A 6312-nucleotide genomic window follows, 5' to 3' on the forward strand; every position below is an offset into this window, starting at 1 on the left:
ACAGTAGTTCACCTCCTTGAGACACTATAACACACTGAACTGTTACAGTAGTTCACCTCCTTGAGACACAACAGTACACTGAACTGTTACAGTAGTTCACCTCTTAGAGACACTATAACACACTGAACTGTTACAGTAGTTCACCTCCTAGAGACACTATAACACACTGAACTGTTACAGTAGTTCACCTCCTTGAGACACAACAGTACACTGAACTGTTACAGTAGTTCACCTACTTGAGACACAATAACACACTGAACTGTTACAGTAGTTCACCTCCTAGAGACACTATAACACACTGAACTGTTACAGTAGTTCACCTCCTAGAGACAACTATAACACACTGAACTGTTACAGTAGTTCACCTCCTAGTGAGACACTATAACACACTGAACTGTTACAGTAGTTCACCTCCTTAGAGACACTATAACACACTGAACTGTTACAGTAGTTCACCTCCTAGAGACACTATAACACACTGAACTGTTACAGTAGTTCACCTCCTGAGACACATAAGTACACTGAACTGTTACAGTAGTTCACCTCCTAGAGACACTATAACACACTGAACTGTTACAGTAGTTCACCTCCTAGAGACACAACACACACTGAACTGTTACAGTAGTTCACCTCTAGTGAGAGACACTATAACACACTGAACTGTTACAGTAGTTCACCTCCTAGAGACACTATAACACACTGAACTGTTACAGTAGTTCACCTCCTGAGAGACACTATAACACACTGAACTGTTACAGTAGTTCACCTCCTTGAGACACTATAACACACTGAACTGTTACAGTAGTTCACCTCCTGAGAGACACTATAACACACTGAACTGTTACAGTAGTTCACCTCCTTGAGAAACAATAACACACTGAACTGTTACAGTATTTCACGTCTAGTGAGAGACACAATAACACACTGAACTGTTACAGTAGTTCACCTCCTAGAGACACTATAACACACTGAAATGTTACAGTATTTCACCTCCTAGAGACACAATAACACACTGAACTGTTACAGTAGTTCACCTCCAAGAGACACTATAACACACTGAACTGTTACAGTAGTTCACCTCTTAGTGAGAGACACTATAACACACTGAACTGTTACAGTAGTTCACCTCCTAGAGACACTATAACACACTGAACTGTTACAGTATTTCACGTCTTAGTGAGAGACACTATAACACACTGAACTGTTACAGTAGTTCACCTCCTTGAGACACTATAACACACTGAACTGTTACAGTAGTTCACCTCCTTGAGAAACAACAGTACACTGAACTGTTACAGTAGTTCACCTCCTTGAGACACTATAACACACTGAACTGTTACAGTAGTTCACCTCCTAGAGACACTATAACACACTGAACTGTTACAGTAGTTCACCTCCTAGAGACACATAACACACTGAACTGTTACAGTAGTTCACCTCCTAGAGACACACTGAACTGTCACAGTAGTTCACCTCTTAGTGACACTATAACACACTGAACTGTTACAGTAGTTCACCTCCTTGAGACACAACAGTACACTGAACTGTTACAGTAGTTCACCTCCTTGAGACACAACAGTACACTGAACTGTTACAGTAGTTCACCTCCTAGAGACACTATAACACACTGAACTGTTACAGTAGTTCACCTCCTAGAGACACTATAACACACTGAACTGTTACAGTAGTTCACCTCCTAGAGACACTATAACACACTGAACTGTTACAGTAGTTCACCTCTTAGAGACACTATAACACACTGAACTGTTACAGTAGTTCACCTCCTAGAGACACTATAACACACTGAACTGTTACAGTAGTTCACCTCCTTAGAGACACTATAACACACTGAACTGTTACAGTAGTTCACCTCTTGAGACACTATAACACACTGAACTGTTACAGTAGTTCACCTCCTAGAGAGAGACACTATAACACACTGAACTGTTACAGTAGTTCACCTCCTTGAGACACAACAGTACACTGAACTGTTACAGTAGTGCACCTCCTAGAGACACAATAACACACTGAACTGTCACAGTAGTTCACCTCCTTGAGAAACATCAGTACACTGAACTGTCACTGTAGTTCACCTCTTAGTGACTCTATAACACACTGAACTGTTACAGTAGTTCACCTCATTGTGACACTATAACACACTGAACTGTCACAGTAGTTCACCTCTTAGTGACACTATAACACACTGAACTGTTACAGTAGTTCACCTCTTAGTGACACTATAACACACTGAACTGTTACAGTAGTTCACCTCCTAGAGACACTATAACACACTGAACTGTTACAGTAGTTCACCTCTTAGTGACACTATAACACACTGAACTGTTACAGTAGTTCACCTCCTTGAGACACTATAACACACTGAACTGTTACAGTAGTTCACCTCCTAGAGACACTATAACACACTGAACTGTTACAGTAGTTCACCTCCTAGAGACACTATAACACACTGAACTGTTACAGTAGTTCACCTCCTAGAGACACAACAGTACACTGAACTGTTACAGTAGTTCACCTCCTAGAGACACAACAGTACACTGAACTGTTACAGTAGTTCACCTCCTTGAGACACAACAGTACACTGAACTGTTACAGTAGTTCACCTCCTTGAGACACAACAGTACACTGAACTGTTACAGTAGTTCACCTCCTAGAGACACAACAGTACACTGAACTGTTACAGTAGTTCACCTCCTAGAGACACTATAACACACTGAACTGTTACAGTAGTTCACCTCCTTGAGACACAACAGTACACTGAACTGTTACAGTAGTTCACCTCCTAGAGACACAATAACACACTGAACTGTTACAGTAGTTCACCTCCTAGAGACACTATAACACACTGAACTGTTACAGTAGTTCACCTCCTTGAGACACAATAACACACTGAACTGTTACAGTAGTTCACCTCCTTAGAGACACTATAACACACTGAACTGTTACAGTAGTTCACCTCCTTGAGACACTAACAGTACACTGAACTGTTACAGTAGTTCACCTCCTAGAGACACTATAACACACTGAACTGTTACAGTAGTTCACCTCCTTGAGACACATACAGTACACTGAACTGTTACAGTAGTTCACCTCCTTAGAGACACTATAACACACTGAACTGTTACAGTGTAGAGACACAACACACTGAACTGTTACAGTAGTTCACCTCCTAGAGACACTATAACACACTGAACTGTTACAGTAGTTCACCTCCTTAGAGACACTATAACACACTGAACTGTTACAGTAGTTCACCTCCTAGAGACACTATAACACACTGAACTGTTACAGTAGTTCACTGAACACTATAACAGTACACTGAACTGTTACAGTAGTTCACCTCTTAGTGAGAGACACTATAACACACTGAACTGTTACAGTAGTTCACCTCCTTGAGACTATAACACACTGAACTGTTACAGTAGTTCACCTCCTGAGAGACACTATAACACACTGAACTGTTACAGTAGTTCACCTCCTTAGAGACACTATAACACACTGAACTGTTACAGTAGTTCACCTCCTAGAGACACTATAACACACTGAACTGTTACAGTATTTCATGTCTTAGTGAGAGACACTATAACACACTGAACTGTTACAGTAGTTCACCTCCTTGAGACAATAACTCACTGAATTGTTACAATAGTTCACCTCCTAGAGACACTATGACACACTGAACTGTTACAGTAGTTCACCTCCTTGAGACAATAACTCACTGAATTGTTACAATAGTTCACCTCCTAGAGACACTATAACACACTGAACTGTTACAGTAGTTCACCTCCTAGAGACACAACAGTACGCTGAAATGTTACAGTAGTTCACCTCCTTGAGACACAACAGTACACTGAACTGTTACAGTAGTTCACCTCCTAGAGACACAACAGTACACTGAACTGTTACAGTAGTTCACCTCCTTGAGACACAACAGTACACTGAACTGTTACAGTAGTTCACCTCCTAGAGACACTATAACACACTGAACTGTTACAGTAGTTCACCTCCTTAGAGACACTATAACACACTGAACTGTTACAGTAGTTCACCTCCTTGAGACACAACAGTACACTGAACTGTTACAGTAGTTCACCTCCTAGTGAGACACTATAACACACTGAACTGTTACAGTAGTTCACCTCCTAGAGAGAGACACTATAACACACTGAACTGTTACAGTAGTTCACCTCCTTGAGACACAACAGTACACTGAACTGTTACAGTAGTGCACCTCCTAGAGACACTATAACACACTGAACTGTCACAGTCGTTCACCTCTTAGTGACACTATAACACACTGAACTGTTACAGTAGTTCACCTCATTGTGACACTATAACACACTGAACTGTCACAGTAGTTCACCTCCTAGAGACACTATAACACACTGAACTGTTACAGTCGTTCACCTCCCTTGAGACACAACAGTACACTAAACTGTTACAGTAGTTCACCTCCTGACACTATAACACACTGAACTGTTACAGTAGTTCACCTCCTTGAGACACAACAGTACACTGAACTGTTACAGTAGTTCACCTCCTAGAGACACTATAACACACTGAACTGTTACAGTAGTCCACCTCCTTGAAAAATAACAGTACACTGAACTGATACAGTATTTCACGTCTTAGTGAGAGACACTATAACACACTGAACTGTTACAGTAGTTCACCTCCTTGAGACACAATAACACACTGAACTGTTACAGTAGTTCACCTCCTAGAGACACTATAACACACTGAACTGTTACAGTAGTTCACCTCTTAGTGAGAGACACTATAACACACTGAACTGTTACAGTAGTTCACCTCCTTAGAGACACTATAACACACTGAACTGTTACAGTAGTTCACCTCCTAGAGACACTATAACACACTGAACTGTTACAGTAGTTCACCTCCTTGAGACACAACAGTACACTGAACTGTTACAGTAGTTCACCTCCTTGAGACACAACAGTAACACACTGAACTGTTACAGTAGTTCACCTCCTTGAGACACAACAGTACACTGAACTGTTACAGTAGTTCACCTCCTAGAGACACTATAACACACTGAACTGTTACAGTAGTTCACCTCCTAGAGACACTATAACACACTGAACTGTTACAGTAGTTCACCTCCTAGAGACACTATAACAGTACACTGAACTGTTACAGTAGTTCACCTCCTAGAGACACTATAACACACTGAACTGTTACAGTAGTTCACCTCCTAGAGACACAACAGTACACTGAACTGTTACAGTAGTTCACCTCCTAGAGACACTATAACACACTGAACTGTTACAGTAGTTCACCTCCTCAGAGACACTATAACACACTGAACTGTTACAGTAGTTCACCTCCTAGAGACACTATAACACACTGAACTGTTACAGTAGTTCACCTCCTAGAGACACTATAACACACTGAACTGTTACAGTAGTTCACCTCCTTGAAAAACAACAGTACACTGAACTGATACAGTATTTCACGTCTTAGTGAGAGACACTATAACACACTGAATTGTTACAGTAGTTCACCCTCCTAGATAGAGACACTATAACACACTGAACTGTTACAGTAGTTCACCTCCTAGAGACACTATAACACACTGAACTGTTACAGTAGTTCACCTCCTTGAGACACTATAACACACTGAACTGTTACAGTAGTTCACCTCCTAGAGACACTATAACACACTGAACTGTTACAGTATTTCATGTCTTAGTGAGAGACACTATAACACACTGAACTGTTACAGTAGTTCACCTCCTAGAGAGAGACACTATAACACACTGAACTGTTACAGTAGTTCACCTCCTTAGAGACACTATAACACACTGAACTGTTACAGTAGTTCACCTCCTAGAGACACTATAACACACTGAACTGTTACAGTAGTTCACCTCCTAGAGAGAGACACTATAACACACTGAACTGTTACAGTAGTTCACCTCCTAGAGACACTATAACACACTGAACTGTTACAGTAGTTCACCTCCTTGAGACACAACAGTACACTGAACTGTTACAGTAGTTCACCTCCTAGAGACACAACAGTACACTGAACTGTTACAGTAGTTCACCTCCTTGAGACACTATAACACACTGAACTGTTACAGTAGTTCACCTCCTTGAGACACAACAGTACACTGAACTGTTACAGTAGTTCACCTCCTAGAGACACAACAGTACACTGAACTGTTACAGTAGTTCACCTCCTTGAGACACAACAGTACACTGAACTGTTACAGTAGTTCACCTCCTAGAGACACAACAGTACACTGAACTGTTACAGTAGTTCACCTC

This window comes from Oncorhynchus keta, unplaced genomic scaffold (assembly GCF_023373465.1).
Source record: "Oncorhynchus keta strain PuntledgeMale-10-30-2019 unplaced genomic scaffold, Oket_V2 Un_scaffold_12020_pilon_pilon, whole genome shotgun sequence".
NCBI classification, from domain to species: Eukaryota; Metazoa; Chordata; class Actinopteri; order Salmoniformes; family Salmonidae; genus Oncorhynchus; species Oncorhynchus keta.